General features: G+C 35.8%; 1 long non-coding RNA gene across 2 annotated transcripts; it reads right to left on the bottom strand.

Annotated features, from left to right (window-relative positions):
* Positions 1-445: 445 nt before the first annotated feature.
* Positions 446-6,737, bottom strand: LOC113965168. Of its 2 annotated transcripts, none has more exons than XR_003533465.1 (3): positions 6,689-6,737; positions 1,878-2,066; positions 446-458 (listed from the first exon to the last, which is right to left on the bottom strand). It is a non-coding gene; the product is annotated as an uncharacterized LOC113965168 (long non-coding RNA). The 2 variants fall into 2 exon arrangements; XR_003533463.1 differs by lacking the exon at positions 6,689-6,737 and adding an exon at positions 5,967-6,682.
* Between the last annotated feature and the right edge of the window lie 2,095 nt (positions 6,738-8,832).

Raw genomic sequence — 8,832 nt, 5'->3', positions numbered from 1 at the left:
CAAATGTTATTACATCCCATAGAAAGTTCTGAGAACTTACATCCCATTCTAGTTCTGAGAATCATCTTTATTAGTAGCACAATTCTTAAAGACAATGTTTTAAAGATGAATTTTCATCAAAGGAGTCTCTGTATGTTCCTGTCTTTCTTTGGAAAGATTTCTTCTACCTTCTTAATTATAGTAAGAAATTTGCTTAAGCTGTACTAGAAACCTAAATAACTTCTTAATTTTTGACAGCAATTCATGTGTATAAGCCACTTCTATACTGAAGACATAATGTACTGCCTAGTTTTCTTTCCAAATTAAACTGCTAAAGACTGTCACTCACACGGTTTTTTTAAATACTTTTAATAAGAAACTCTTCATTAGTTCTTTCAAAACACTGTTCACTAGATATCAGGAAATGTCACTGTGTTACTCACTGGTCATAAGGGGCTAAGAAAGAAAAAGAAAGGCCCCTACATATTTTATTAAAATTTTAAACAGATGCCAGGATTATTTGTGCCTAAGTGAGAATTCTAGACTTTGGTTTTCATAAGTATACTGTCTAGGGGAAAAAGAAAAACACAACACAACCAAACAACAGGGAAGTCCCAAACTGAGCTTTTGCATACTACTTGAGGCACTTTATTCCCCCAAAGTCTAAGATTAGGTTACTTTTTATGAGACTTGAAGTAAACATAAGGTATCAAAGCTCCAAGAAGGAGATTAGAAAAGTGGGTTGTTCCACTCTCTATTAGAGTCGGCAAATATGGTAGAACATCTGATGGCAAAAAAGAGGGGAAAAAAAGCCAAATTAACCTCTGACTCATAGTCTTACAAGAGGCTTGCCTCAAACTCTATAGTCAAACTATTTGTTTGACTACCAAAGTGTTTTTCAGATAATCAGCAGTTATGGGGGAGGAAATATTAAAATAGTAATCTTATATTTGGGAAAGAAATGTAATATTATTTTAGACTGCAATAATTACAAATTGTTTAAATTAATAAATATGCATGCAGAAATCAGAAGATCCTAAGTCTTATCAGGGAAAATAAAAATTTGAAACTTAAACTTTCTTTAGAAAGTTTGTAATGGTTACATCAGTCATGGATGTCCTGTTCTGTGTTTTGAGAAGCTTCAGCACATAACTGAAGCAGAACTGTGGGTTTTTGATAAGAGATTTTTATAACGTTCTTGTAGTACAACTGATAATGCCTATAGTTTGTATTGATTTCAGATAAGAATTTGATCAATATGAGACTATGTAGCTAATCCACATTTTAGAGTTTGACTGTTACTCTATTTGCTTCAAATAAAAAAAAGCTGTTCTTGTAAATCTAGTTGTTATTTATTCATTGACCAGTTCCTCAGCTAGTGAGAAACACCACAGTTTAATCCACTTCAGTACAAGTACACTGAATTTTCACATGTCCAAGTTAAAACAGTTAGGGTGCATTTAAGTAACTTTCTTTCCATTTCCATTGTCTAACTTGATTAATTTCAGTGGCCTAGCTCCTCATTTGTTTGGGACCAGTGTGTTCAAATTCAGATGTTAGTAAACTGATTTGATTCCTGGAGTTGTGACCTCTTCAAACCAGACTAATGACTTCAGTGCAAGATGTTTTCAGGAAATGCTGCTGGTACTTGAATCTTGGTAGAATTGTATACAGAGGAATAATTTTCTGCCTTAAGGCCATCAGCTGGTACTTCCGCAAGCATTTAATTCACTTATTATTTTAAGGTTACCAGCTCTTTTTGTTCACAAGGGAACACCTCTTGATACCAAGGCCAGCATAGACTGATGATAAAATGTGTCTTTTATAAAAGAAAATGAGTAAATACAATGCAAGAAAACATACCTTAACTAGAATTTGAAAAATTTTGTTTTCCTTACCTTCTTTACCATTCCATTACCATTCTATTCTCCTCACAAAGATGAGAGAATTTTTAACACCAGATGCAGGACAGGAATTATATTTTAAAATCAAATTAGTTCACCTGACTTGACAATCATTCTATATCCTGAAGAAGGCCACTGGAATGCTTGATGCTTAGACTCTAGTGTTCTGTTATGTTTGAACACCTAGGAAATAAAGGGCTTCTGTGAGTTACAGATTTTACTGTTCTGTCAAAATCATCGGGATAACTTAAATCCAAATGTAATACTCCATGGTATATCAACATTTTTGTCTTACTACTGTCCTCTCACATTTATACAGGAACTATAGACTAACCAAAACCAAATACAGAGACAATCCATAGTATTAAGTACTGTAAAACTCTAAGTAGTTTGTTACCTGTGTTTATTTAGTTTCCACAACATCAGTTTGGTCCTAAATTGCAACAAGCAGTCATCATAATTGTTCATTTTGCTTTCTCTTTTTTTCCTTTTGATTGTTGAGAATCACAGATAGTCTAGCTACTTAGTATGTATAACGTGTGTACATACAAAATTATATAATGGAATGAAATAGGCAGTTCTCTGCAATGTGGTTACTCATCTAAAGTATGCAAATTTAAGATAAGATTTTCTTTTATCTTTAACTCATTTTGTCTGCAGAAATGCATTTGAGTAGTAAATGCTTTGTAATAATCCCTTATTGTAAACTTTTCCTCTGAAGAAGGGACCATACTTTTCTGCTTCATCTGATCTGTTTTAGGAAAATAACTTCTTCAGAGGGAAAAGATATCTACTTTACATAGGAAAGAGACAGAGAAGACTGACTGACTCCAGCCTGAATACTACCTAAGAGAATCTAACTGAGGACCAAGAAGTGAAAATGAGGCCTTTATACATGAGTTAGCTATAGGTTTGAAGACCATAGAATCATAGAATGGTTTGGGTTGGAGGGGACCTTTAAAGTCATCTAGTCTAAACCCCAAGATAACAATAACCCTTAGAATTGGCTGAAACTTCATGATCAGTCTTTTGATATATCCAGTCATCCATTTCTCTGAAATAACAATTAGGTCTTGGGAGAATGACAATACTAAGGTTATGTTCTAAAGAAAGAAATAGTCTGTGTCACTTGTAACTTGTAAAAGAAATCCCGAAGAGAACCACATTAACCAGTGTGGGATTTGCATATTACAAATTAGTGCTTGCACTTTGATTATCTTTAATCTTTAGACTCCATCATGACTTCTTAAAGTTAAAATTAATAGTTAGATATGTAACAATGTGTGGTGATTGGGAGAATTTTCGAAGGATTAGAAAGAAAAGACGTTTCAACTCCAAACCACTAGAGTTTTTCATTTTTTTGAAATGTTACTATTATAGTGAGGGATGACTTTAATACTCTGAGCAGGGCTTGAATTTATGTATGACTTATACAATTGACTTTTCTATACGTTAGTTATTTCGTCGTGTATGTGAAGCTGTCCATCTGCAAAGGAGGGCTAGAGACTTCAGTGTGATCCAGGGCTAAACTGGTTTATATGGAGTGAAGTATGCTTCTGCTTCAGTGAATTTGACCAATCTTCTGAAAGAGAAAGGTAGATTTAATAGGTTTTGGTGTAGAAAAGCTTATTCACAGGTGTCCCCTTTGGAAATTTTTATTTAATGGCATAAAATCCTCTAAAAAGTTCTGAAACTCAATTTCATTCCAGGTGAAAATTTCAAGTGATTGTATAAAAGATGTGTTTAACATTTGTATAAATTGTCTGTAGCCTTATGAGTTAATATTCTTTCTAACGACACAAAAAATATGAACTACTGAATGAGTGATGATTCAGTGCATAACCAGCTTTCAGAAGACTCTTTCTCTATTTCTAGAGTTGTGCATGACCAAAACCTATTTTGTTTGTTTTTCTGTCTGTTTTTTTTTTTTTTTAAGTCAGTCTCTTCCCTTCTACATTCAAACTATTCTGGAATCTAAATTACTTAAAAATCAGAAAGACCAAGCCTTTAATGTTCTGTCCACTTGAAAGATACTGAAAAAATTTGAAAGGAATTTTGTCTTGTGGAGGATCTGAAGGTAAATATTATCACCTACAATAATTTGTATAAAAAGCCTAATGCTTTGTTCTTCTGCACAGAACTTGATCTTCATTATCTTACAACTGAACACAAATATCAGTATGATACTATGGGATTTTATCCCACTGACAGGAGAGTGAAGCCTCCATAATACACCATTGCGTTTGTCATGAAGTTCCCAGGGGTTGCATGATTATCTGCCTAATGACTTTTTTTCTGTATAGGAGCATGGAGCTCCCAAAAGACGGTCTAATCTATTAGCTGTGTGGACCACTAGGTATATCCAGATTCAGATAACCATGACAATGAGTTTTAACCTATGTTGCAGGCTGCTTGTAAGACAGACATAAACATATGTAGTGATAAAGATATATATATGTCTTTGCTTAGATACAAAGTGTGTTACAAATGGGATGAGAAACAGTAAAAGTTTTAAGAGTAAAATAGATGAATCAATTAAAGAAAAATTCAAGAAGTCTTCCAGAGGCTCTTAAAGTATTCTTTATTTCCCATTGTACTGGATGGCCCTTTTACTGTTAAAAATGTAGAACTGTTGAAACCTAGCGCACTCACAGAAACTCTTCACAAACTATGATAGTTATATGCAAATAGTCCTCAAAATGTTTCTGCTGCTCCAAACACCAACACTAACTCTCCAACCCCAGTGAAATACATTTTTTTCCCAGTGGCCTGTTTATATTTGCAGGGTGATGCAGTGAAAAGAGGTTGGAGAACATGTTACTTTTACTCAAGAACAGTGTGTGGGAGCACACATAGGAAGGGAGGTGTATCTCATACAGGATCAGCCACAGAGTATGATGATTCAGTCTTCATGGTTTAAGGGTTGAAGGTATGTCAGCTATAAGATAGAGGAATGGATAGATGGATGAATATATCTCCCAAGGACCCTAAGGAGCTCCAAGAGTGTTTGAAGAAGTCAAATGTGAGCCCAGATCCACTCAGTTAGCTTTTAAGCTTTTTTCTAGTTTAGTGAGACTTTCTTTCCTAATGTTCAGCATGTGATGAACTGATTAACTGAATTTGAACTTAAGCCATATCCTTTAAATCTTCGTATGCCTTTTGATACAAGCCTATTGTTCCTCTTCAGGCAGCCTCCTTCTTGCATACTGACACTGTAGTTATCCAGTTTACATTTTATGTTGATTGCTGAGGAAAGTATTGATTAAAGGTGTCATCATGAGTCAAAAAGACTTTGTTTAGGCTTCAAGATGAATTGGAATTCAATTGTGCATTTCTCTGCTTACTTTTATAAAATGAGAGCATAACAACATAATTTACCTTGGATATTTTTTCCCCTGTGAGAAGCCATGGGATACCAGTAAAGAATATTTATGGCATTCGGAGGTAATTCCCCTGATTATAGCTGGTGAAAATCTATAAAAGAAGGATGATGGAAACTGTCAGAATGAAGCAGCTGGACAGGAGAGATACGACTAGCAGCAATTGTGTTTGCAAAGGTGCAAAGGTGCAAAGGTACAAAGGAAAAGGTGCAAAATGGAGAAAAAAGGGACACAACATTTTCAGATTTGAAAATTGATATTTGCATGAATTTTCATATAAATTCCAACACATATGTGGGAAAAAAATAATAGGGAGGAAATATAGGTGTTATTCTTCAGCCTAAATATCACTGGGAAGTAATGTTTTTGTGTTATTTATAGCCTTTATTGTTTGTTCTTAAGTTACATGTAAGTAAGTTACACTACACTTAAAAAACAGTAATGAGTATACTGTGTAAGCACAAGCTACCAACTTGTGATTATTTGCAGTGAGTTCATAATTTCTGGTAGATCAAGAATTATTTCCTTAAAAAAATTGACAATGATACATTACGTTTGGTTATTCTGATTTTTCAGTCTGCTCTTGGACAGAAATTATTTACATATTTATATATTGGTTTTTGGGGCACATAGTTTGTTGGTTTCTTGTTTTCTTGAGATTGATCCTGAAAGGCAAAATCCCTGATGCCCAGCTATGACTTACCAGACTGGCAGCACTGTCTTCCAGTGTCCAGCATAATCTGCTCAATTTGCTCTTACTATTGTGTTTCTAGGACTAAAATCCAGCGTGCAGCCAAGTCCTTAAATACTAGGAACTGGACAGGGTGAATGGGAAGCAGATTTTGATACAATGATGGACTTAAACCTGGCCTGAAAATACAGTATTGATGTAGATTTAAATAAAATGTTAAGTCCTGCATATTGTAAGCAATCAAATGCTATCAAGTCTTTCAGAAACAGAAAAAGAGAAAGCCAATGAGAGAAAAAAAAATTAAAATTTGTTCTATATGTACAGATAGTGCACAGAGAGACATAGCCTTAGGTAAATCATTATTGGTGCTCCTCCACAAGCAACCCTGCCCACTATCATAGAATAACAAAATGGTTTGGGTTGGAAAGGACCTTAAAGATCATCTCATTCTGCCCCCTCAGCCATGGCCAGGGACACCTTTCACTAGACCAAGTTGCTCAAAGCCCTGCCCAACCTGGCCTTGAACATTTCCAGGCATGGGACACCTACAATTTCCCTCAGCAACCTGTACCAGTGCCTCACCATCTTCATAGTAAAGAATTTCTTCCTGTTATCTAATCTAAACCTACCCTTTTTCAGCTTAAATCTATTCCTCCTATCACTACCTGCCCTTGTAAAAAGTCCCTCTCCAGCTTTCTTGTAGGCCCCCTTTAAGTACTTGGATATTATCTTACACAATCCTTGTCTGACTGTAGCTGTAAGGAAGCTGCACATCGTGATTTTTGGTAAAGTGAGGGCTTGTCAAAGCTCTCATGCCACAGGATACTGGAAAGGGGGTACACATGCTTTGCACAGCGCTGACGTCTCAGAACACATGACCTTGGTCTCTGTCTTCTCAATGAAAGCTGATAACCTCAAGCATGGTTGTGTAGCTGTTCTCAGCCATACCTCCCCTTCCCTTTCTCCAAATGGAAATAACCATGTTGTTTTGCTTTACTTTGTAAAGTTCTACATAGATAAAAGCATATAAGTAGCTTAAACGTATCTGTCATTGGCACATGCAACATTTAAGAAAAGCTCTAAAAGACATAAAGGAATTTTTCTTGCTCTGGAAAAGCGACAATTACAGAGGCCAGATATTTTGAAGTCATTACAAAACTTATCTCCAGAAGTGGTTTCTGCCTTTTTACAGAACAGAACTGGCATCTGAAAGATGTGTCCATGGCACAATAGTCTCTTCAGAGTTACACTAAAATCCCTTTTGTCGCCACAATGACAAAACACAATAAAGTAATAATGATACAGATTCAAGAGCATCACAAGCACAAAGTCATGAAAAGAAATGCTCTGAAATTCTTTTGGTATTTTTTCCCCCTGTGCTGTGGCTTCAGGCCTACAAAGGTTTATGTACATAAAGAGCAAAGCCCAGCGGGAATGCTCATATGCCTCAAGTAAAACACAGGCTAAGTCTTTTTAGGCCTGAGACTGTCAGTTCAGGCTATCTGAACATTAATTTATCTAAAATATATACAGTGTATATAATATATATATATATATAAATTACTACTTAAAGAAATTATTTGCAATGTGAATTTTATTTTATATTAAAACCACATATTATTCTTGCATTTGGCAAAAGTGTATCAGAGCTCTGGTTCATTGTTTAATTTAAACCAAATTTAGTGTCATTCAGTCCAATGCATCAAAAAAGCATCAGATGTGAAATCCCTTGTGACAACTTCAGTATTAGAATAGGACATGCTAAGTCTGCCTCAAAGTCCCTAATGTAAATGTCTGAAATTTAGTACAGTTACTTCCTATACTGAGTATTTAAAAAATTCCCTGGAAGGAAAAGTACAAGGTGACGTGAATGACTGCTTCTGTGTCACCTTTTTTTCATGTGCCTACAGAAATCACTATTTTTCTATGCAGTCACATGCAGTAAAGCATGTTGGGTGTTACAGTGAAAGATTATCTGTGTCCACTACTCTCAGAATTCTGGCTAAATCAAATGATGTGATCAGAGGTGTATGTGGTTTCCCAGAGGTATGGTCCAAACATATATCAAGATCCTTCAAAACAGTTCAGCAAGTTACTTTGCAAAAATATGTCTCACCTGTCGCAATATTTCCTCTAGGAGAACAAGGAATGTCTGAACAGTGATATAAGCCATAGGTTTGGCTCAGGAAAGAAAGTTCATTTTATATTCTTCTTCTAATGAAGCTGCTAAAAGCAAAGCCAATAACTCTTCCAGATACAGTGACATACAGTCCCTAAGGCCCTGGGTTTGGCTCTCGTGCTCTTTGACATTGAATATGTCAGCTTTGCCTCAGTAGCTTCCTCCCACTGTTCCCTTGAGAATCTCGGACATAAACTGGATTCTGGCTTTAAGTTCCTGATTGTAAGGAGAGACAAATACTGGTGTTCCCAGATGCCCTTATCCAGCCCAAATGAGCTTTCCTTCACAGTGGATTGTGCAAGTGCTTAAAAGGTAAAATTTAATCTCCTTTCCTACCTGCTTTGATGAGGACTGAATGAAGTAGTGACATGTCACCAGTGTTTTCAGGGACATCCAATTTAGCAGCCACTGAGATGAGTGAGATCGGTCATACCTTATAATGCCATTGTTTAAAAGTAGCAGAGAGCTGCCATTGCACCTATTGCCATAGTTTGTGAGGCTATCACTATGGTTGTAGCAGTAAAAACCTTTTTTTTTGATAAAAGCTTTAGGTTCTGGAAGAGAACAACAAAATGCTGTACTGATGCACATTGACTGGATCTGCACTAGCTATATGTTTCTTTTGAAAGGAGACAAAGATTGCTATTCAGAGCTGTTTCTAATGAGGCAAGAACAGAAGTCGTCTCAGACCTGAGAAAG

The sequence above is a fragment of the Neopelma chrysocephalum genome, unplaced genomic scaffold, assembly GCF_003984885.1.
Source record: "Neopelma chrysocephalum unplaced genomic scaffold, ASM398488v2 Primary Assembly neopelma1_22b, whole genome shotgun sequence".
Lineage (NCBI taxonomy): Eukaryota > Metazoa > Chordata > Aves > Passeriformes > Pipridae > Neopelma > Neopelma chrysocephalum.
The sequence above is the reverse complement of the archived record's forward strand: the minus strand, read 5'-3'. Positions and strand labels throughout refer to the sequence as shown.